A 26,374-nucleotide genomic window follows, 5' to 3' on the forward strand; every position below is an offset into this window, starting at 1 on the left:
AGAGAATCGTGCTTCTGAACTTCCGTCCGACTTGTGAGTACGAGTGAATGGGGGGTGGTACCTGCAAAGACACTCCGATGCCTAAGTCAGCATGAGGTTAAGCAGGTTTAGAATGTATTGGAACTTGAGATACCTGAGGGATGTCAGTGTATTTATAGTGGTGAACCAATAACCACCGTTGGAGTAGTTCCACTTTTTAGGGTGTATAACCGTCCTTTTATTTTAGGGAGGTTACGATATGACTTCTAGAAGTGGGTAGAGAGATTTTAGGGGCAGTTATTCATTTGAATGAGTGTTTATCGGCTAGCTAATCTTCGTCCCCGACTTCTTTGGGGTAAGTCGTGGTGAGAACCGACTTCGTAGGGAGAAAGTCGGTATAGGGCGAGGCTCAATCCTTTGGATTGGGCCTTTCGTTGGGTCCTGGGCCTTATCATTGGGTCAGGGTATGAACAATGCCCCTACTCGAGCCCAATTTCTTTTAAGACTTGGGTTTGAGTATTCTACTTGGGGTCGTAGCCGACCTGTGAGGGAACCGACGTGATCCGACATGACTTTTCGTGGCTTTTGATTTTCACAGTTACGTCTAATCAAACGTCGCGTCCGTTAGAGGTTCACGTAGGGATTGATTACCTTGGTAACGGTGCACTCATTAATGACCGCTTCTGTTTTTACCATTATGCCCCTAACGTGTTTATAAATACTTTCCCTTTCTGTCGTTGTTTCGTTTCTACAATTTTTCAAATTTGCTTCTCATCTGTTCGTGGGGAATTCTTATTTGAAGGCTTTCATCTTCTTCTACCTTTTTTCGGGCAAAAGTTGGTTCTTTCTCCCCTTCTCTTTTACTAAGTGCTTCTGTTTGCATGCCTTTTATTATTTAGAGGGAGAAGGTGATGTTGTAGGCTTCTGTTTAATTCCATGCTCCGTTAGGAACTCTCGTTTTTTATTCTTTTTCTTTTCTCTTTGTAGGTTTTCATCATACCTTAGGAAAGAATGTCTTCTGTAGAAGTTCTTGCTCAATGGGTCGATATCACGGTCTTAAGGGAGGAACCTTTGGTCGATACCGAATTTATCACCAACCTTCGCGCTCATCACCAAATTTGTACATCCGAGGAGGATGAGTCGAAGTATGAATTCGTGGTCCCGGGTCTGGAAGACCGGGTTTGTTTTGGGAGGGACACTGAGGTGGTCCCTCTTTTCTACATGTATGAGAGCATGGTTACCCGTTTGGGTGTTTTTCTTCCATTTTCTGATTTCGAAATGGCTGTCTTACGTCACTATCGAGTTGCTCCTACCCAACTTCACCCCAACTCTTGGGGTTTTCTTAAAATCTACCAGTTTATCAGCCATGCTTTAGACTTTCCGACTTCTTTGAGGATTTTCTTTTATCTCTTCCACATGACCAAACCCTTCAGTGGGCAAAATAACAAGCAACAATGGGTGTCTTTCTGAGCTATACAAGGTCGGAGAGTTTTCACCATTTTTGATGAATCCTTCCATGACTTCAAAAATTATTTTTTCAAAGTTCAAGGCGTAGAGGGTCACCACCCATTCTTCTTAGACGAGAGTTCTTCCCCTCGCTTTCCTCTGTACTGGCTAGAGGCCTCCCCCTATGAGAAATATGGTTTGGACGATCTAGATGAAGTGGAGGCAGCCATTGTGGGGTTCCTTCGAGAAGTGTGGGGGAGGGTCCCATATCTGGATACCAAAAAATTTCTCCAGGGGTCGCCGACCTTTGTCCAGACACAACTAGGTAGCTTTTATTTTTCGGCTTTGTTTCCGACTTGCGACTTGTTTTTGTCGACTTTTCTGACTTTTTTGGCTACTAATTATTTTTTTTTACAGAGATGGCGAAGAAGAATTCCAGTAAATCTTACCAGAGAGTCCAGGAGGCCAAGGCGAGGTCCCGTGCCAGGGCTGGCGGTGCCAGGGTAACTAGCTTTCCTCTTCCTCCTCCTTCCCCTTCTTCCCGAAGTTTGGGGACTCCTTCTCAACCCATCGTCATTTCCTTCTTGGCTTCTTCTCAGCCGCCCCCTCCCCCTAACCTTCTCCTGAGCCAGAGAAGAAGAAGCGTAAGACTTTAGAGTCTAGATCTTCTTTTGAAGGTGAGGCTAAGGTGGATGCTCCTGCATTTATCCGAAAATACATCTATCCCCATACCCGTATAGGTATGGATGATGTTTCTATCCGGAACCACCTCACTATTCTGGCTCAGGAAAATATCAGGGCGGCGGCGGTGTGCACCAAGTTTCTTGATATTTTTGAGAAGACTCCTCTTAGCTCTCTGGGTTCAACCTCGAGGGTTGAAGAGTTGGAGGAAAGGCTTCTCATATATTAGAAACATGAGAAGGAGTTGAAGGAGGATGTCGCTAAGTTGAAGGAGGAGAGGGATGGCCTTCGGGAGAAGGAGAGCAAGTTACAAGCCCAATGCAATATGGAGGAGGGCTTGAGGAAGAAGGCGCAGGAGAGTTATTCGAGCTTGTTCAAGGACCTCGTGGAGGTGAGGAAGGACTTGTTGAATTCTCGGAATGCTTACGCCGAGTTGGAGGACTCTATTGCTGAAGGAGCCGAGGAGGCCTGGAGGATTTTTAAGGAGCAGGTCGGAGTCCTTGCTCCCGACCTGGATCTCTCTCCTTTGGATCCTGACAAGGTCGTCATTGATGGTGCCATAGTTTCTCCTCCTGCTCCTGAGGTTGTCTCTGAGTCAGATTTGAAGACTCGGGGGCAGAGAATCATTGAGTCCCCTCCTCGTCCAAAGGATGCTCCGAGTTCCTCGAGGTCTCACAGAACCTCCTCTCCATCTCCTATGGACACTTCTCTCCCTGGTCCTGATGGCGCTCCGACTACTCTTCCCGACTCTGGTGGTGATGTTCTCTAAAAATTTTGTTGGCTATATGGGGGCCCGGCCTGTGGGTCCCCTCTTTTTTAAACTCTTTTTTTTTTTATGTTTGTGGTGGTGACTTGGTTGACATTTTCCTTGGCCTCTTAAGGCCGTAAACAAAAAATACTTAGAAATACCCTTTTTGGATAAGGGTTTAAGTTTAACAAAAAATACCCTTTTTTGGATAAGGATTTTAGTTACCTTTTGGTGTGCATGCTTTTCTGATTTTGGCGTTTTTGAAAAACCCCTTTGATCTTTTGAAAACATTTTTCTAGGCTGTCTGTCCCTTTTGAGCCTTTTTGTTTTAAGGGATTATGACAGCCTTTAGTTTTGGCTTTTTAATAGGTTTTTCGATCTCTTTTTGGTATTCCTTTATACTCAATTTTTTTATTCATTGAGTTCCTATGACTTAGGTTATTTTTGCGATGCGTTTTTTCTCCTACTCGGTTTTTCATCTCGACTTATGAGTCGGAGTGTCTCCGAGTTTCTCATGATCAACCTTTATAACCTCTTTACACCGACTTGTACCTCGTCGTTTTATCCTGACGACCATCTAAGTCGGTTCATGGGATTTTCATGCTTTGTCGAGCTTAAGTCGGCGTGTTTCATAGAAAGAAAAACAAACGAGAAGGAATTTATAAGAGATATTGTAAAAGATCTTTATTTATTTGGGAAGGTACCTTACTGCTACTAAGGGTTTTTAATAATCTATTCCCCCTTAGTCTCTACTGTGATGCCTCGTTAAAAACCCTTCTTCAGAAAAAACTCTTTGATTTTTGGGAAAAAATCGTGAAGTTGGAAAAAGAGTATATCAGGGAATAGAGCTCGCATTTAACTATAGTACCTTTTCATGTTACAAGCATGCCACGACCTTGGTAACTCGGTGCCGTTTAGGTCAGTCACCTTATAATAGCCTTTTCCTAGGACTTCCCTAATCTTGTATGGTCCCTTCCAATTAGCGGCGAGCTTTCCTTCCCCAGACTTGTTGACTCCTATGTCATTTCTGATTAAGGCCAAGTCGTTTGGGGTGAAGCTCCTTCGAATGACTTTTTTGTTGTACCTGATAGTCATCCTTTGTTTCAATGCTGCTTCTCTTATCTAGGCTTGCTCTCGGACTTCGGGGAGCAAATCAAGTTCCTCTTTGTGCCCCTGTATGTTCCCGATTTCATCATGGAGGATCACCCTTGGGCTTTGTTCACTAATTTCCACTGGTATCATAGCTTCTACACCATAGACAAGTCGGAAGGGCGTTTCTCCAATGGCAGATTGTGGTGTCGTCCGGTAAGCCCACAACACTTGGGGGAGCTCCTCTGTCGAGGCTCCTTTTGCATCTTGTAGTCTTTTCTTTAGCCCTGCCAATATGACTTTGTTGGCTGCCTCGACTTGTCCATTTGCTTGGGGATGTTCCACCGAGGTGAACTGCTGTTTGATCTTCATACTGGCCACTAGGTTTCTAAAGGTGGAGTCGGTGAACTGGGTTCCGTTATCTGTAGTAATGGAATAAGGTATTCCATACCTTGTGATGATATTTTTGTAGAGGAACCTCCGACTTCTTTGGGCTGTGATGGTGGCTAATGGTTCTGCTTCAATCCACTTTGTGAAGTAATCTATTCCCACGATTAAGTATTTGACTTGTCCTGGCGCCTGGGGAAAAGGACCTAACAAATCCATTCCCCACTTTGCGAATGGCCATGGAGAAGTTATACTAATGAGCTCCCCGGGGGGAGCCACGTGAAAATTTGCATGCATTGGCATGGCTGGCACTTTTTCACAAATTTTGTGGCATCTTTCTGCAAGGTCGGCCAGTAGAATCCGGCTCAGATTACTTTCCTAGCTAGCGACCTGGCTCCGAGATGGTTTTCGCAGATCCCATTATGAACCTCCTCTAGTACTTCAGTGGTCCTTGAGGTCGGTACGCACTTCAACAATGGCGTTGATATTCCTCTTTTATAAAGGATATTTTTCACCAGAGTGTAATGTTGTGCTTCCCTCCGGATTTTCTTAATCTCTTTTTCTTCTTTGGGGAGGATGTCGAATTTTAGGTATTCGACCAAGGGATTCATCCATCCGAGGTTTAGCCCAGTTACCTCAAGGACATCTCGTTTGTCCTCTACTTTTACCACAGAGGGTTCTTGAAGAATTTTCTGGATCAAGCTTCTATTATTCCCTCCTGGCTTGGTACTTGCTAACTTGGAGAGGGCGTCTACTCTGCTATTGAGATCCCGAGTTATGTGCTTAACCTCAGTTTCCACAAAGTGCCCGAGGTACTCCAGAGTTCTTTCCAAGTATCTTTTCATGTTCGGGTCTTTAGCCTGATACTCTCCATTTATCTGGGAGGTCACCACTTGAGAGTCATTGTATATCATCACTTTTGTTGCACCGACTTCTTCTGCCAGCTTCAATCCTGCAATCAGGACTTCATATTCTGCCTGATTATTTGAAGCTAGAAATTCAAATTTGAGGGATACATCTATTTGGGTTCCCTTTTCGTCAGCCAGTATTATGCCTGCACCGCTTCCTGTCTTGTTTGAGGATCCATCTACATAAAGTTCCCATGCAGTTGGCTTTTCCTCTTGATCTCCCGCGTATTTTGCTATGAAGTCGGTGAGGCATTGGGCTTTGATTGTTGTCTGAGTTGCATACTTCAAGTCGAACTTGGAGAGCTCTATTGCCCATTGAACCATTCTCCCTGCAACATCTGTCTTTTGGAGGATTTGCTTCATGGGTTGGTTCGTTCGGACTCTTATCGTATGAGCTTAAAAGTAAGGCCGTAGCCTTCGTGAGGCTATTACTAAGGAGTAAGCAAATTTCTCCAGTTTGTGGTACTTTAGTTCGGGGCCTTGTAGAACTTTGCTGATGAAGTACACTGGATGTTGTCCAACCTCGTCCTCCCTTATCAGGGCTGATGCGACAGCTTTGTCTACTACGGACAGATATAGGACGAGATCTTCCCCAAAGTTAGGATTGGAGGTTGGCTCAAGAACCTTTTGAACTCCTGGAACGCTCCTTCGCATTCTGGAGTCCATTCAAACTGGCATCCTTTTCTTAATAAAGAGAACAGTGGAAGGGATTTTAATGCTGATCCTGCCAAGAACCTGGAGAGGGCTGCAAGTCGGCCATTTAGTTGTTGAACCTCCCTTAAGCAAGTCGGGCTCTTCATTTCCAGTATAGCTTAACACTTATCGGGATTTGCTTCAATCCCTCTTTGCGTCAGTATAAACCCTAGGAATTTTCCGGCCTCCACTGCGAAGGTACACTTTGCGGGATTTAGCCTCATCCCGTGTAACCTTATGGTGTCGAAGACTTGCGAGAGTTCTGTCAAGAGATCAGCTTCTTCCTTGATTTTTACTAGCATGTCGTCTACGTAAACTTCTATTAAACTCCCGAGGTGGGGGGACGAACACCTTGTTTATCAGCCTTTGGTATGTGGCCCCTGTATTTTTTAATCCAAATGGCATGACCACGTAGCAGAAATTTGCTCGGGGCGTGATGAACGATGTTTTCTCTTGGTCTGGCTCATACATAGGGATTTGATTATATCCTAAGTAGGCATCCATGAACGACAAGTATTGATACCCCGAGCTAGAGTCTACTAGAGTATCAATAATTGGGAGTGGATAAGGATCCTTGGGACACGCCTTATTTAAGTCAGTGTAGTCGACGCACATCCTCCATTGGCCGTTTTGCTTTTTGACTAGCACTACATTTGCTAGCCATGTTGGATATTTAACTTCTCTGATGAAGCCGGCTTCTAGGAGTGCCTGTACTTGCTCCTCCACCACTAGGGCTCGTTCCGGGCCGAGCTTGCGCCTTCGCTGTTGTACAGGTCGGGATCCTGGATACACCGAGAGCTTGTGGAACATAAGCTCGGGATCTATCCCAGGCATGTCGGAGGCTTTCCAGGCAAAGAGGTCAGAATTGTCTCTTAGGAGCTTAGTCAACCCTTGCTTCAGGGTTTCCCCTAGGTTGGCTCCTATGTTGGTATTTTTTCCCTCCTCTTTGCCGACCTGTATTTCCTCAGTTTTTCCTCCTGGCTGTGGTCGCAACTCTTCTTTGGCCCTTGCACCGCCGAGCTCTATGGTGTGAACCTCTTTGCCTTTTTCCCTCAGGTTCAGGCTTTCATTGTAGCACCTTCTTGCCAATTTCTGGTCTCCCCGCACTGTTGCTACCCCCGCTGTTGTCGGAAATTTCATGCAGAGATGGGAGGTGGATACCACCGCTCCAAGTCGATTTAGGGTAGCTCTTCCGATTAGGGCATTATATGCTGACCCCACGTCGATGACTATGAAGTCTATACTCAGAGTTTTGGATTTTTCCCCCTTTCCAAAGGTAGTATGAAGGGGTAAGAATCCCAGTGGCTTTATTGGCGTCTCGCTTGGCCCATATAAGGTGTCGGGGTAGGCTCTTAGCTCCCTCTCATCCAACCCTAGCTTGTCAAACACGGGTTTGAAAAGGATGTCCGCCGAGCTTCCTTGATCTACTAGAGTTCTGTGGAGATGGGCATTGGCTAGGATCATGGTTATCACCACTGGATCGTCGTGTCCAGGGATTACTCCTTGCCCATCCTCCTTTGTAAATGAGATGGTGGGAAGGTCGGGCGATTCGCTCCCGACCTGGTAGACTTGCTTGAGGTGTCTCTTGCGAGAGGACTTGGTGAGTCCCCCTCCCGCGAATCCACTTGAGATCATATGTATATGTCTCTCTAGAGTTTGTGGTGGTGGGTATCTTCTATCTGCATCATCTCGCTTTCTCTTCCCATGATTGTCCGACCTTTCCATGAGATATCTGTCAAGTCGGCCTTCTCTGGCCAGCTTTTCTATCACATTTTTGAGGTCGTAACAGTCGTTTGTTGAGTGACCATATATTTTATGGTACTCGCAGTAATCACTGCGACTCCCCCCTTTTTTATTTCTAATGGGCCTGGGAGGCGGCAGCCTTTCAGTATTGCAAATTTCTCTGTATACGTCCACTATAGAGACCTTTAGAAGAGTATAAGAGTGATATTTCCTGGGTCTATCGAGACCGAGGTCTTCTTTCTTCTTGGGCTCCCTCTCCCTCTCTTTTATCAAGGGAGGGTGTCCAGGTCGCCAACTCGACTCTCTCAGTCTGGCATTTTCCTCCATGTTGATGTACTTTTCCGCTCTCTCCTGTACATCACTCAAAGAGGTCGGGTGCCTTTTTGATATGGACTATGAGAAGGGTCCTTCCCTAAGTCCATTTACTAATCCCATGATAACTGCCTCTGTGGGCAGATCTTGAATTTCCAAACACGCTTTGTTGGGTAACCGGAGGTAATGGGCTTGACTCGTTAGGTTGGCCCAATCGTTAGTGGAGAGAAACCTTCGAAGAGAATCGTGCTTCTGGGCTTCCGTCCGACTTGTGAGTACGAGTGAATGGGGGGTGGTACCTGCAAAGACACTCCGATGTCTAAGTCAGCATGAGGTTAAGCAGGTTCAGAATGTATTGGAACTTAGAGATACCTGAGGGATGTCAGTGTATTTATAGTGGTGAACCAATAACCACCGTTGGAGTAGTTCCACTTTTTAGGGTGTATAACCGTCCCTTTATCTTAGGGAGGTTACGATATGGCTTCTGGAAGTGGGTAGAGAGATTTTAGGGGCAGTTACTCATTTGAATGAGTGTTTATCGGCCAGCTAATCTTCATCCCCGACTTCTTTGGGGTAAGTCGTGGTGAGAACCGACTTCGTAGGGAGAAAGTCGGTATAGGGCGAGGCTCAATCCTTTGGATTGGGCCTTTCGTTGGGTCCTGGGCCTTATCATTGGGTCAGGGTATGAACAATATTTATTTTCACTAAGGTTGGAAATGTTAATTATTTAGCCCCTCCCCCTCTTCGTGCAAAAATTATCGTCACTCTATAATTAATTTCTGGTATCATAATCAGAATTAATTTTAGGTAAAAATTCAGGTTCAACTAACTTAATGTAAAATTAATAATTAAAAACAGTTAAATAGTTAAATCGATTTGATTAAATTTTTATCTAATAATTTTCAGTTATCAACTTTAACATAAAATTGACTATATTTTAGTTTCCATTTTGATTCTTACATTCCTTAAGATTATTAGGCTAAATTTTAATATAGTATATTAAATTAACTCAACCCTAAGTAAGTAACTAATAATTATCTCACATTTATAAAAGTTATTGGCACCATATTCTTGGTCGATATTAAACATCTAACAAAATATAAAAGATTTAAAATCACTCCTTAGACCAACACTTTATGAAAAGAATTCTTTATACCCGAATTTATATAAAACTATGTTGAGTTAAGAAATTAACTAAATTAATTAGTGATGACAAATATTATTTTTGGACAAAATAAATAATTGGTGTTGATTAATTGTACTTATTTTTACTAATTGTTTATTGTTGCAGGCCAAAATTTCAATAGCCCAAATGGAATAAAAAGCAATTAGCAAGGATGACTGGGCTGAAAGCAAAAATCAGAAGCCCAAGAAAAAGCAAAAAGATAGAAGCCAAATAAATCAGATGGGCCAAACGGGTTACATGAACCAAACCGATCCAAGCCCGTATCCATCCCACAAAGCTTCTCTTGTAAGATTGAATTCTTCACTCCTCCAAAATGTGCAACGTATCTCTTCTCTCTGACCAAGTCAAATCAGCTTCAGAAAAGTAAGAAAGAGAACGAGAGTGAAAGAGCTTCTTCACCAAGCAAATCACCAAAGAAGCAAGAAAGAGAAACTAAGCTTGAAAGGCAAAAGTCATCTCAACAAATCCAAACCAAATCAAGCTTAGGTTATAGGTAAATCTTTTCCTCATACATGCAACTCGATCTCATCTCTTCTTCCCAACTCTCTGCTCTATCCTTAAATGGTATTCAAGGGAAAGTTGTTCTCTGCACTATTCTGTTTCACATCTACGGTCACAAGTGATACTTGGGGACCAAGTAGTTTTTCAATGGCTAAGATCAAGTTGACCATGAGAAGATTTCTATGGTTACTGCTTTGTGGCTTTCAGTCAAGATGAGGAACTCAGAGGGAAAGTTTCTACTCTGAGGATTAAAGAGGAAAAGTGAACATGTGGGTTGGTGAAGCTCAAAGCTCAAGGTGTTGACCTTGGAAGAAGAACCAAGCAACATGCAAGGAGATAAAAAGAAGCTTGTTGTTCTTTCAGAGGCAAGGAGAGAGAACCAGAGTTTGTGAGTTGAGTTCTGTAAAGTTTCTCTACTTAGATAATGCTCTCTTTCAAAAGAAGCATTCGGCCAACACTGAAGAATTGTATCTGAGGTTTGCAAATCTGGTTTTGCACATAGCAAAGAGGCTGCTGATGAAGTCAATCTCCTTCATGTTTTACTGATTGTAATGTACTTTTCCAAGTTTATCTTTCTGTAATTTCTTGTGAGAAAAGGCATTGTGAGAAAGCTCAAGTAAAAGCCATGAGTGGAAAAAGGCTGCGTGATACACTTGAGAGAAAAGCCTAGAGTTATTTTTCTGATTTCTTTAGGTTGGCTAAGTGTCTTGAATCTTGTACCTGTTTGGTATCCCTTTCTTAGTTGGGTTAGCATTAAGAGTGAATAGTTAGGAGTTAGCATAGCCAATGTCAAGTTAGGATAGAACTTGAGTGTGAAATTGGTGTATGTAATTCTGTTAACTATAGTGAAATTCTTCCATAATTGTGGAGGAGACTGGATGTAGGTTGCATGGCACAAGGCAACCGAACCAGGATACATGTTGGTGTTCGCTTTTCTCTTCTCTGCTAAGTTCCGTTTTCTGATATTCATGAGACAAAAATAAATTATCTCATAAATTTCCGCTGCTGAGTTCAAATAGAATCAGAATTGTAATTCTGTTTTAAAAGGTCATAACAGCAACTTAAAAAAGAAAGGCATAGATTCAACCCCCCTTCTCTAAGCCCAACACAACCTTCAAACTAGAATGAGATCCGCGCAATGCGTGGGATGGTAAATTAATGATAGTATATAATAAATATTAAAAATGGTTATATTTTGTAGAAATACATTAAATATGTGTAAATTGAAGTTAAATTTAAAAAGTATTTTATTTTAAATAATTTGTAGTACAAAAAATTTGGATGTTAGAGTTGTACAAAGTGACATTTTTATTTGGTGGTTTGATTTTTGCATTTGTTTTAGTTGATGGACTTAGTCATCTTATGTGGCGCTCGTCCTCCTTTTTTTGTTGGTTGTTGGAGTTGATGCTTTCTTGTTTTTGTCGTATGTTCTTGAGAAAATATGTTCTTTGTGAATTGTTGAGTTTGATGCACTTTCTATTGTGTTATTTGGTTCCATCTAGGTATGTATGTTCTTCTTTCGAAGATGTATCTTGAATTTGTATGATTTTCTTCCTCCTTAATCTCTTGATGTGGTGGTGCTTCAATGTCATTATTTTTCTGAAATGTCATTAGATTTGAAGCAGTTGTGCCCAATAAGTTTTTTGCGTCGCCATCAAATAGTACAAAAGTTGTTGTAATACTTTGATCTAAAACCTTTAATTGAATTCTGAACCTAAAATAAGTATTGGGCTAGCAACTAATAATTTGACAGATGAGATTATGAAAAGTATATAGAGTTACCTTATTGTTGGATATTGTGGTGTTTGATTACATGTGGCACAAATATAATTATTTCTTTTTTTTATATAGTTGCTAAAATTGTGAAGATATTTTTCTATTCCAATATTCAATTTATGTTATCAATAGGTATATGGTATTTGAGTAAGTATGAATGTATGATGCATGTTGTGATTTTTTTTTGTCATACCTGATCATTAGATTCTCATTGCAGTTCGAAAATAATTTTTTTTGTGCTAAATTTGATGTCATGTGAAGGAATAGTAATAAGAGACTTATATATGTAGTTTAAATCAAGGTTGCGAGAACCGGATCGGTCAATAAACCGGTAGGTCACTGGTTCGACCAGGGTTCAACCGGAGTTCAACCAGTTTAATTAAATATTAAATAAAATTATTAAAAATTTAATATACATATAAAAGAATAATTAAATTCAATAATTTCAAATATTAAATAACATTGAGTAAGCTCCATATTTTTTTCACATTGCTGCTTGAATCTCCCAAAGTAACAGCACAGACAACATCAAATCCTCCTGCTCTTGGAACTCTAGCCAACAACACTCTTTCCAAGTTCAGTGTAGCATCCAAAAGTTTTGTTTGTGATTCTGGTTCAATCTGTATGAACTGCAAAGAAACAATAGTTACTAGCAGTAGATACCATTTATAATCAACATCATTCAGACAGAAGAAGCATAATATAAGTGTAAAATCAATGAAAAGAACTTACAGGAACACCTGCAGCCTCATCTAATCTCAAGCATAGCTTCTTTTGCACCTAACAATGCTTTATTAACTGCTTTCTTATTGGGTTTAGAAACTTACTCTATCCATTGTGAGAATTGTATTTTCAACATCAACACAAAAGAAAAGCAAAAACATGAGAGCCTGAAGTGTAAAAACATAACCAAAATTAACTCAGAAAAAAAATACAGAATCATTCAGCAACCAAAAATCAGTAAAGCCAGTTCAAATTGACAAAATTAGCAAATCCAGTATTAACAAAATCAGCAAATCCAGTATTAACAAAATCTGCAAATCAGCATTCAGCAACTCAATATTATTAATAACAGTGCAAATTACAAAATAAGCAAAAATAATTCCAAGCAACAGTGCTTACTGGCGGTGAGGGAGGAAAGGAAGTGACGGCGACGGAGGAGTGGGAACTACCGGCAAAGACAGAGAGAGAGCTCAAACAGAGGAGACGATGACCTAGAACGATGAGAGGAGAGAAGAGTAGGAGACCTTCCTACGACGACGGCGAAATGAGGAAGGATGAGAAGAGGGATGGCGGTTGCGGGCTGCGTTCGAACTTCCACTGAACAGAGCTTCCAGCCTTCCACACGTGGCACCGCACCCACCATCTGTGCAAAGGAGAAGAGTGACGATGACTTTGAAGAGAAATGGTGGGTACATGCTGCGTTAGAAGTTCGGAGGAGAAGAGTTTGGCCGTTTGGGGATTAGGGTTCTTCAATTTTCAGAGAGAAAGAGAGGGGTGGGGTCTAGGATGGCAAATCGGGGGTATTGGGGCAGGGCATGGAGGGTTCTCAAATAAGTGGAAACTGATTGCTATTAGGGCTTCCTTCCATTTACGCGTTTTTTTTCTTTTATTTTTTATTTTTTTTAACGCCAAAACGACATCGTTTAGCATCTTAGCTTTCAAACAAAAAACCGCTAAATATCGGACGGTTCTTCCGATTCACCGGTTAACCGTCGGTTCGACTGGTTTTTCTACCGGTTTTTTGCTAGTCGGTTTTTGACGTTATTCGGACCGGTTAAGTGCCGGTTCCCGGTTATTCCAATTGAACCGGCTGGTCCGGTTCGGTTTTCAGAACCATGATTTAAATGGTATGAAATTTAAATACTTATAACGTAAAATTTATTATGATTAATAATATTATTATGACATTTGTAATATGGATGTTTATTACTTTTAGTGAGTTATTTATAAAAATTAATAAATTAATTATTGCGGTTATAAATTTATTGTATTGTTTATAACGGTATAATAAATATAGGAATATGAATTCAATGTATTTGGAGGTTACAAATTTATTGGATTCTATTTTTTAATTTTTTATTTGTATCTAATATGAAAATGTATGTCTAATATCATATTTTTTGGTTTCGTTTTGATACTCTTTTAATAATTTTTTTTTAATTTTCAAATATTCTTTTTAAAATTTATATTGGTAAAATAAAATAGAATTTGTTTTTAATAATAATTAAAAATTACAATAATAGTTCTTTGTACCTAGTGTTACTTCTAAAAATTAAAATGATTATTTTTTTTACCAAAGTTACGGAGACTCGAACTCGCGATCAATACGGGAGATTATGCCATTTGAGGTATAATTCATTGGCAAAAATTAAAATAATTATAATAAACATAATTATAATAATAAAATATAATTTTCATTTTTTAAATTTTTAATTTATAAATTAATTGTTGCGGTTATAAATTTATTGTATTGTTTATAATGGTAAGATATAATAAATATAGGAATATGAATTCAATATATTTGGAGGTTACAAAGTTATTGGATTCTATTTTTTAGTTTTTTATTTTTATATTTTATTTTTTATTAATTTGGAAATATATAATAATTAATTTGACAAGAATTGAGTGGTTAATTTTAAAATTGTGCTAAGTAAGTAATATTGTTGATATGATATTAATAAAAAAATATCTCAAAAATAATATAATGCATATTTATACACCTACTTTTATGTATTAAGAATAAATTATTAAAGTAGTATTTAAAAATAAACGTGACTGAATATGAGAGCAGTCTAGAGACAAAATATGACAAATGGGGTAATATATTTTGTAACGTGAATTAACCTCATGATTCGCATTCTAGAAGTGTGAAGCATGATGAAAGACTAGTTACTAAATGAGATGGATATGGAGAAGAGTGGTTTGATGGTCCGTACGTATTATTGGTATGATTAGGTGTATGATGATGATATTGGAGAAGAGTGTCAGAATGTCGGAATGATAATTGCATTGAAAACGAAGAGATCTAAATCTACATACGGCGCATATGTATTGCCTGTCAACATCGTCATTGCATCATTCTCTCAGTTTCAGGTTATATATGCATGCAATGGATATTATTGGACAATTTATACAAATAAAATGATTGAAGAAAATATTACACAAATATAATATTGACAAACTTTAAATACAAATGCAACAAAAGTAAATGTATATAATCGATAATTTACGATATTCTATAATAGAATTTAGATGCACGTAATTTGTTATACTTTTTTATGGATTACGTTGAGAGCATGCATAATATAAAACGCTATATCCTGTAGCAGTTATAACCAAATTTTTTGAAAGCATAATCTGCTATATTCTGTAGTGGATTATGAGGAGAGTGACTCATTATATAAATCTGTGTAATAGTAACAACACATGATGCAAAATGCACGAATTGATACAAAATATAATCGTCATTTGCAATAAGTTGTACAAAAATAATAGCCACCAGACATTAAAACTAACACAAAATAAGTTAACTACATAAGTCATACAAAATATAACTGTCAACCCTAACAAAAAATAAATAAGTCATAATTCATACAATGATAACGGTCGAAACTAAGACAATGGGCGCTACTGCTGGTCACCATCAACATCATGGTAGCCCCCGAATGGACCAAGTAGGTGCGAGCCTGTGCCACATCGAGTCGAACGCCTAACTCTGGCCGCTCGCCGATCTCCGGGTGGAGCCTCCTATAACCCAACTCCAAATGTAGATGGGGGCGTCCCCCCATGTCGAACCAAGTGTCGTATGGACTGCCTGCGGGCTCATTCAGGTCGATCGGGAGCTGGGTCTCAGGAACCTATGATGGAACATCCGCTGGCTGTGGCCTATACTCCGGAGGGTCAGATGGGCCGCCTAGAATCAGACTCTGGTATTGATGAACGTCGTTACCCCATATGATCTCAGCAAAATTCGCATAGAATTGGAGTCTCGCCAGCTGATCATCTAAATCCATGGTGAAAGTAGTGGTAGCAAGATTATGCTTTCAAAAAATTTGGTACTCTCCTCATAATTCGTTACAGGATGTAGCGGATTATGCTTTCAAAAAATTTGGTCATAAACTGTTATAGGGTGTCACGGATTATATACAATTACTTTTGTTGCATTTGCATCTGAAGAGTTTGCAAATGTTGTATTTACGTAACGTTTTCCTTCAATCATTTTATTTATGTAAATTGTCTATATTATTGTTTATATATATATAAACAAAACAATTTGTATTAGTTACTTTTAATACTAAAAATAAAATGTATAAAAAAATATGTAGAAAGGACATTTAGAAATAAGAGAAATACTATATACTAGTATGTTTTGTGATTTGTAATTATTAAGTAGTTATTAATAGTAGTTTTAACGATGTAAAATTACGATACGAGATTATTTATTTTTTTTATTAGTTAAGTGTTGATTAAATTTTAATAAGAAAAAGTTTAAGGGGTCAGCAATTTTATTAAATTCTGAGAATGGTTCTTGCTATGATGTCTCCGGCGGTGGCTACAATGTCCCTCTCAACGTCGATTGTGGCGGAAGCGGAGTTTAGTTGTGAGAGCCATGCTTGTACCATTTTGCTTGTTGATGCAAGCATGATGGTGAGCATGGCCTTGAGATGAATGGGATTGAATGCGGGTGCAACAATGTGGCGATGGCGAACCCAATCATTGCCTTCAACCATGACCAACCCACTCCCAAACATGGCCTCTCTGTCATCTCTAAACACACTTGGCTTTCCCCATCTCTTAGCTTCTACCTCCTTCGACATCTTCTTCAAGAATTCTGCGTCCGCAATGTACAAGAATGGCTCTGTGCCCAGCCAATACACGAACACTTTCCCTACATACATTATTAGTCATAATCAAATTACACAATGCAATATTATATTAGCCCTTAAATAAAAATTTATTCAAATTATTTAAATTATTTAACGACTTTCAACTATTAATTTCACGTTAAGTTCACTGGACGTTAATAAGAGTACTTAATTACCAAAAAAAGATTTCTGCCAAGAGGAAAAGTAGGGGAAAACGTGAGAGTGTATATCATGGGTGAGAGTGATGAGATCATTATTATTGTTAATAATATTTTTCATGTGTTTGATGTTTCCAAGTGGGAAGCATGGGGTTGGGCCTCCAAAGCCACATCTCTTAAGCTTATTATGTGTTTGGATTGGGGAAATCCACCATGCATATGTTACTATCAAGACCAATAACATCAAAAATGATGCCAACGCAGCAACAACAATACCACATAGCCCTGAAACTTCCATGATGGTGAACTACTCTCTTATCTAATAACTACGATTTAATTTGCTTGTGTTGCCGAAAACCAAGTGTTATGGATTGCTATTTATAATAAGAAGCTGAGGTGGTGTATGTTCAAACAATAGAATACATACATTTCATGTCAACCTTGTATATATTGCATTTAATCTCATTATTATTATATCGTTAAAGTACTTTTTCGGTTTTTCACCCTTGCATTCACTTTCAACACCTTTTTATAGCATCAAAAATAATACATTTAATATTTTCTTATACAAATATTCATTATCAAAAGTGCTCTTATAAAATAACTATTCTTTTACACTAATTACTGTGGCTTTTCTTGAGGGCAAATTTTCTATATCCTTAAACACTTTTTATTAAAGAATATGTTTGTTAATTAAACAAGTTTTAGTTCTATATTTATTATAGAAAAGTATTAAAAGAATATCAAAATTTATTTTTTTTTATTTATCATTTTTAGCTATCAATTTAATTTTTTTATTTTAGTAATCTAACAACATACTTTAATTCATATTTTTTAATATTAATGATTAACTAATGATTAAAAACAATAAATTTTGATAATATTCTAGTATTTTTTAATTATATTTTATATTAATTATTCAAATTTATAATTTAAAGTGTTTTATTTTTTTAGTTTTGTTTCTTTAACTTTTAATGAAGAGTTAATTTACAGAAACGGTTACACTTTTTATTTTTTCTAGAATCCATTAGTATTTGTCATTTTTATTATTATTCTGACTAATAACTTTGGCTAGCTTTTCTTTCCAACTAAGTATTTGTGCTGATATCTTGGAATTATTTTATATGGCCTATCAATATAAGAGAGAAACATGTAGTATTGATTAATCCTCAATCAATCTAATTGTCTCAAAGATAAAAATAAAGAGTGAAAACATTTAGAGAGCACAAATTTGTATGGAAAATGAGATAGAAATTAAAGGAAACAAACAAAATGTTTTTTTGCCTTGTAAAAAATTATTTAATAGAAACAAAACCTTGATAATTAATAAAACCTTGATGATCAATATATGTTGCGTTAGACCATAAATATTCCTTGTCTTATATAATTATTTATATTATTTTATAAAAAATATTATTTGTATACTAAAATTAACTACTAAATTAATTATAATATATTTATATATAAATATATAATAATATAATTTATTTTTAATATATATTTTATATTTTGATGTATATTTTATTCTGATAACTAATTTTAGTGATTAATTTTAATTTATACTAAAAATGATTGGCTTTTTTTTATTAATATCAATTACACTGTTCTCAGAATTTTTATAATTCTGAAAGTTTAGAGTTGAATCAAAGATAAATTAAAAAGGTGAATTCTACTCTATCCTTTCTAAAATAAAAGGTAAATTACTCTTTGTGACGTATACAGTAATTATTCATAAATTATTCTTCTACTAGAACTCCAAAATTTACATTATCTTCTATTTTCTTTTTAATTGACGCGATGTTTCTCTTAAAACTTGATAGTAGTGTCATTTTCATAATTCCCACTAAATACACCTCTTCTTCTCCAATTTTAAAACCATAATTCTTCTCAAATCCAATCACCATTTTCAATCAATTAGGTTAGGATTTTGAACTTGTTCATATGCTTTCAATCTTCCATTTCAACAAGCACATCTATTAATTTTTCAGCTCTTTTCTTCTTAAGATTTTCTTCTTAGTATTTTTCTTAAAATTCAATAGGATCAACAATGATACTCCTCTTCAGATAACCAACTCTCACAGTCTTGTATAACTATATAACAAACACAAATAAAAATATTAGTTAGTCATAAAAATAATGAGTCAATAATTATTATTTTAGAATTTTTATTATCTGAATAATGATTGAAAAATAATTTAAGAGTAATTAAAAAGAAAAAATAAAAAATAAAATACCTTTGTGTCTTCTTTCACGCACCAATTACCATCATTTTTAATTAATATATCACAAATTTCTATCAATTTTTTAGCTCTCTCGTTTTTGGATTTTTTAGCGATCGTATTAGAAATAACAATTAGATTTGACGATCTTATTCGAACTTTGGAACTCTGGTTGAAAGTTAATTTATCAATCAATTCCGCTATGTTACCAACACCATATTTGCCAACTTCTGCCAACTCTTATTTATAACTGTGTTAATGGAAGTATCTTTGTGGATGTGTCTAATAAAAATGAATTTTTTATGGCTATGTTTATTAATAGAAATGTCTTTATAGATATATTTTCTGGAGGTGTCTCTTTATATATATGTTTAAAATATAATAATTAACTATTATTGATAATAAGTTGACAGATAATATGTTGATACCTTATACTTTTCCTTTATCAATAATCATTGTATATGCCACAAAAAGTAATTTATCCTTTATTTTAGAGAAGGCATAGTAGAGTTCACCAATTAAAAATTATTAATTCATCAAGTTATACATATATTATATATATGATTAAATGGATCCTTGGCACAGACACTTTATCAATAAATAAATATCCTTTGACTGGGTAAAAGGTAGAGAGAATAAAATTTGTTAAAAGCTGAAAGTTATAAGTGTCTCTTAACATGCTTTATAAAATTTCACACAATAACGCATGTCTAATTAAAATAATGAATGTGTGGGTGTGTTTGGAAGATGGCAAATTGCGGCGGAGGATGAAGGGAGAAAAAGAGGTACGAAATGAAAATGAAAGGTATACTCTATGTCTCTATCCTAAGCTAAGAGAGAAGGTGGTTGACCACTACATGACGTCGTCAACGCAATATCATTTGACAGAGAAAGATCAAACTCCACTTTGTTTTGCTCAAACAGAAAATAAAAAAAGAACAAAATTGTGTACTTCGTGCAATCTTAAAACGCGGAGTGTATACACGGGATCATCTCGCTTTACAAATCTTACAAACAGATACATCACATTAATTACAAAATAAATACAAAACAAACACAACATTATTATATATGTATAGGCCATGTGTAGCGAGAGCCTTCTTTAAGTTCTATTACGATGTGGTAAATTTGTGGCTTATAAATTCAGTTAGTTATTTTGTATTTCTCTTATTAATTAGATAGTTTTAGTTTGATAATGGAAATACTAATCTTGTTGTAGCTTAGAATCTCTCTAAATATTTCAATCATATGAATGTCGTGTTATGCGTGTAGGAACCTTTTTCGTCTAATAACCATAATTGGCGAAGTGAACTCATGATATATATAAGGCTGATAATATTGTTGCACTGTCATATTTCCCGAAAACTTATAAAAATAATAAAAAAATTAAATAAAATCATTACCAGCTAATAGGGCAATATCTAGTCCCATATAAACAAATAATTTGGTCGGCCAGTAACCTATTACCTACTTTAATTTATTTCCGGAATAGCAAAGAAACGTTTTCGGTAATGGGACTTATCTTTGTTGAGTGCCTAGCTACATATATATATGACAGTATTACAAAACATTACAAACGTGCCTCTTCTGCTTCTTCACAAGTAAATGTTGGCCGAAAAATAATCACAAGATGCTTTTTTAGTTTTCTGAAGTGGTGCTCCTCATGAGTAGATCATAATGTTTAATTTGGCTCTTAGCTTTATCACAAGTAGTTACTCAAATACAAAATATTTGAAATGGCTAAGGATATAGATAAGTTAAAAAACAGAATTTGATATTTTATAAATCAAATTATAGTATATTAACAAAGATATCGAACTTATAATCAAATAATACGCTCTCAAATATTATGGATGTGTGAAAGTATCAGACTCATGAAGATGAAGAACAAGAATGAAAGAAGAGCGAAAAAGAGATCAAAAGAGAGAAGGAGGAGAATTTTCTAAAAAATGAGTTGTATTAACTGAACTGACTAGTTTATTACAGTACATTGGTACTTATAGTGATGAGTGAGTTCTAACTACTCTTAATTAGATGTAACTGACTTGATTTTTTTCCAACCGATTTCTCTAACAAACTCTAATATGTTGCACGTGTCTTGTCATATAGCATCTCAATACTCTTAACATCAATCCTGCTATTTGAGTTTCTGATACCTGTGCTTTGTTCCTTCTTGTCTATTGTGCTTTCTGAATTATTAACATCAACTTTGTTGTCTAGGCTTTCAATTATCCTGCTGCCATTACATCTTCTGTCAGCAATTCTCAATCTCAATTTGAACTTTTGAAAGGTAGGACTTGACAGAGGTTTTGTTAAGCAATCTGCTATCTGCTCTTAGGCTGGAATATGGATCACATGTAGACTCTTCTCGGTCACATAGTCTCTAACAAAGTGGAGATTGAGTTCAAAGTGCTTGCTCTTATTGTGTAGGATTGGATTGGCTAAAAGTAGTAGAACACTCTAACTATCACAGTATAGATTTGGTTTGGTGGTGCAAGGTATCCTCATTTCATTCAACAAGCTCTACAACCAAATGACTTCAGCAAGTCCAGCAGCTGTCCTTCTATATTCAGCTTCGGTGGAACTTCTTGATACAACATGTTACTTTCGACTGGACCAAGAGACAAGATTTGTCTATAAAAGATACAAAATTCACTTGTTGACTTTCTGTCGTCTACATCACTTTCCCAATCTGAGTCCGTGAATACATAAATTCTACTCTCATCAGACTTTTGGAACTTTAATTCATGCTAAAATGTCCCTGCTAAGTACCTGAGAATTTGTTTTACCGCTTTCCAGTGGCTGTCTAATGGTTGGTGCATGAATTGCGATACTTTGTTTACTGCATAAGAGATTTCTGGCCTTGTGATTGTTGCATATTGGAGTCCTCCAACAACTAATCTATATTGTGCTGGATTTTGAAACAATTCTCCACCTTGCGCTGAGACTTTCAGACTAGATGCCATTGGAGTAGGTATTGCTTTGGCTTCTTGCATCCTTACTGAGTTCTTTGATATACTTTGTTTGGCATAGGATCATTACCTGGTCGCTATTCTTTACTGCCTCAATTTCCAAAAAGTAGTTCATTTTTCCCAAGTCATTTAGTGAAAATACTGCATATAACTGGTTGACTAAGACTGTGATTTTTGCTTGAGAGTTTCCTGTGTCTAGAATGTCATCTACGTATACGAGAACATAAGTCGCTGATGCAGGTGTGAATTTGGTAAAGAGTGACGTGTCTGATCTGGTGTTGTCGAAGCCAAACTTGTTGAGAGTGATTTTCAGCTTGGTAAACCAGGCTTTAGGGGCCTGTTTCAGCCCATATAATGATCTTTGGAGCTTGCAAACATGGTGAGGAGTGTGGGTGGAAATGAAGCCTCTTTGAACACTGCTACATAATTTTTTGACTTGAAGATGCCTGACTTGCTCCTTGTTTACATGGGATGGTAATTTATAGTAGCTGTTGATAGTGCAGGAAAAACTATCTTAGTTGGGGCCTGCTCGGGCACATCTGCAGCTAAGGGAGTTCCAAGGAAAAAAAAATAGGAGCAATGATATCAGAATTATGATTAATAGACAAAGAAAAAGATGAAGTAGATAATGATTCAGATATATAATTGAGCATATTGGAAGTGTCATTCAATGTATGCAATGTATGATGGTGTGGTTGAGGAGAAGATGTGGGGTAAAGGGTTAGTGTCACTTGGAGTGCTACTGCAGTAGGAGTGGAGGTGTTGCCTCGAATTGAAGATTCTGATGTTGAATGGGTGGTTGAGACATTGTAATGACTAGAAGTGCTTGCTGCTGAGGTGAGAAGTTGTGCTGGAAGACTTGCTGATGACCTTGATGAGGAAAATGGGGTGGGCTGGTTGGGCAAGATGGTGGCTGAAGGTGGGAGAATTTTGGGTTTAAGAGTGGAATTGAAGTTAGTTTCAGGTAGAAGATTTGGCAAGGAAGGTGTGAAGGTGGAAGGTGAGGTGTGAGGGAGGGATTGGATTGGTTAATTCCTAAAGAATTTGTTATAAGAAAATTCATACTCATTGAAGAGGACATTCCTTGAAATGATTTCTTTTCCATTTGGTAGGAGGCATTTGAAACCTCTGTAGTTGGGGGCATAACCTATGAAAATGGATTTTTGGGATCTATGATCAAACTTGTGTGCATTGTAAGGTTTGAAAAGCGGATAACATGTGCATCCAAAAGGGTTGTAAGATATTGTAATCTAGTTTTGTTGGTGAGGGCTTCAAAAGGTGTTTTGTTGTTAAGAGTTTGGGTGGGTAATCTATTAATGAGGTAAGTGACAGTGAGGGTTGATTCATCCCAAAAGTTTAAAGGAAGGTTAGTTTAGGCTAGCAATGTGAGTGAGGTTTCTATGATATGCTTGTGTTTTCTTTCCACTAAGCCATTTTGCTGATGGGTATAGAGACATGTAAGTCTGTGTTGGATGCCATTTTTTACCAAAAACTGCTTGAATAGTGTGGACAAATATTCTTCACTATTTTCTGTTTGTAAGGCTTTTATTTTTAGTCCAGTATTGAGTTCAATTGTTGACTTGTATTGCTGAAATGCTTCAAATGCTTGGCTTTTGGTCTTGAGTAGGTATGTGTAAGTATACTTTATGTTTGCATCAATAAAATAGATATAGTACCTATAACCTGATCTGCTGTATATGGGTGCTGGCCCCAAATGTCAGAAAATATAAGGTCTAAAGGTGCATAGTTAGAATGAGATTCAAGATGAGGTAGTTGGTGAATTTTACTAATACAGCAAGCATTGCATAATGAGGGATCATAACTAATTTTATTCATTGAATTATCAGAACTTGAAGCATTACATTGATTCATCACTAGAGTTACCACCTTATCAGATGGATGTCCTAATTTTCTATGCCATAATTGGATTGTATCACCGATCCTTTCACAAGTGACATGGGCTTCTGCATTTGAAATAGGACTTACTAAGGTATTTATAGACAATTGAGAGGCAGAATTACAAATTGAAATTGGACTTGTAACAAATTTATTTGCCGTTGAATTAAAATTCAGTTTGGCTAGGTGAGAGGGTGCATAAGCTCTCTCTTTATTATTCAATGCTGAACTTGCATTAGCAATGGCTTGCATATACTCATTTTCAGATTCAACATATGTATTTTTGGAGTTTTCAATAATATTTGCAGTGAAACAAGTAGGATTAATAGGTACAGACTTTGTTCTTGGGCCAATTTCGATCCCTTCAAACTTGTAAAGCCCTTCTTTAAGCAATCCTTGAAGGAGGATCTTCTTGGAGATCTGACATTTAACATTACAAAGATAGGCCAAAACTAAAAAAACACACTATTGTCTAAGGTAAATTTGGCTACACTTACTAAATTTTTGGATTATTAGGTACATGTAATAGGTTTTACAATTTGAAAGGTCTGTTAGATAAATATGCATGCATGAATGAACTTTCAATGTGTTTAATACCCATACATTGGCCATTACCTCCAAACAATTGTTCAGTGCCATCATAATCAGATCCTGTGATGAGGTTCATTTTGTCAAACGTGATGTGATGAGATGCACCCGAATCAGGGTACCAAGCTGTGTCTGGGAGAGCTGAAGGCAGTGTAAGGAATGTTTGAGGATTGAGTGGTGCGGGAGGCTGGGTCTTCACTTCTTGAAATCTTTGTTGAGAGTTTTGAGAACTTATACCATTGTGAATGCTGCTGAAGGTGGCTGTGCTGCATTGAGGGGCTGCATTTGTGGATTCATAAAGTCTTGGTTAAACCTGTGAAAATAATGCACTACTGTATGGCCAAGTTTTTCACAAAGTTGGCATTGCAATCTACTGCCTTGCCACCATGATGACCTTCCTGTGCCTCTGAAATAGCTTCTGCCTCTTGAGCCTCGAAAACCTCTTCTGTAGTTGTTGAACTCTTTTCCTTGAAATCTTTCTGGAGTATCTTCTCTTTGATCAATGTTTGCCTGAATTGGTCTTAGCTCCGTCCTTCTAAATCTGTTAACTAATTCTTCTTAAGCGAGCAACTGAGATTCAAACTCGTTTTCTGACGTCTCTTCAATCCTTGTTGTTGCCACGGTGATGAAAACATTGTATTCTTCGCCAAGCCCTCCCAGTGCAACTTCAATATACTCGTCCTTGGTTAGTGGAGCTCCAAGTGCATTAAGTACATTACCAACTTGATTGATCTTCGCCATGTATTCGGTTATTGGAGAACCATGCTTTTTGAGTATCTTTAACTGAGTCTTGAGTTGCTTAATCCTTGATTTGACTCAAACTCAAAATATTGGAGAATCGTACTTTTTGAGTATCTTTAATTGAGTCTTGAGCTGCTTAATCCTCGATTTGACTCTAGACTCAAAATATTCACCCAACACATTTCAGATCTAGTATGCATAATCGTACTCAATTACACGGTTGACAAAGTTAGACTCTATTGTTGCTGTTAACCAAGCCACAAGGCACTGATCTTGCACTTCCCAGTCTGTGTAGCTTTGAGCTTCGATTTCTTCATGTCTGTCTGATTCTGAGCTAAACCTAACAGGTACCATCCTTAGATCAAGATAACTTTAAAGCTTGTTCACCTTTATGCATACTAGTACTTGCTTCTTTCATGCTTTGTAGTTGTTCTCGTTGAGTTTAATGGTTGAAAACGCAGTGAACTTGTTCTAATTGAGGAAGCTCATTGGAGCTTTTGGTGTTGGCGCAGTGTTCTTCATGGATCATTGAGCTCTGATACCATGTGAAAGTATCAGACTCTTGAAGATGAAGAACAAGAATGAAAGAAGAGAGAGAAAGAGAAAGAGAGAGAGAGAAAGAGAGAGAAAAAGAAAGAGAATGAGGATAATTTTCTAGAAAATGAATTGTATTAGCTGAACTGACTAGTTTATTACAGTGCATTGGTACTTATAGTGAATGAGCTCTAACTACTTTTTATTAGATGTAACTTCTCAGCTTTTTTTAAATTGATTTCTCTAACAAATTCTAATATGTTATACATGTCTTATTATGTGGCATCTCAATATGTGGCATCTCAATACTCTTAACAGTGTGTGTGTTCTAGAAGAACTTAATTTTCATTTTGATATCTTTTGAAACATGTCATGCTGAATAGTGAATTTCACTCTTATCGCAGACAAATAGACAATTGAATATATAGAATTATGTTATTTGTACACTAAAATTAGCTATTAAAATTAGTTAGTATAAAATATATATTAAAATATAAATAGATATTAAAAATAAATTAAATCACATATGTATTTATACACAAATATATTAATGGTTGATTTTAGTAGCTGATTTTAGTGTATAAATAATATTTTTGGAATATATAATGTAATTAGTTGTTGTATGTATGTAATAATATAATATCTTATGGCGTCATCTATGTGTTTAGACATTGTTAATTGATTCGCATTTACTATCTAATAAGCTCCCAACATACATATAGTTACCTACCTTAATCTATGTAAGACTAAATGAGGTTGCAGCAATGACTGTAACTATAAATTAATTTGTCGTTTCTGCCAGACATGCCAACACACTTTATTCTATAAGCTAATGCGTGATTTCCATAATAAACATGCCAATTTTTCATGAAACCAAAGAGGTTTAAATTTGATGAGTTCTCATCATATATGCACAAATAATTTTTTATTTCGTTATAACAACTTTGAT

The sequence above is a fragment of the Arachis hypogaea genome, chromosome 9, assembly GCF_003086295.3.
Source record: "Arachis hypogaea cultivar Tifrunner chromosome 9, arahy.Tifrunner.gnm2.J5K5, whole genome shotgun sequence".
Taxonomy (NCBI): Eukaryota; Viridiplantae; Streptophyta; class Magnoliopsida; order Fabales; family Fabaceae; genus Arachis; species Arachis hypogaea.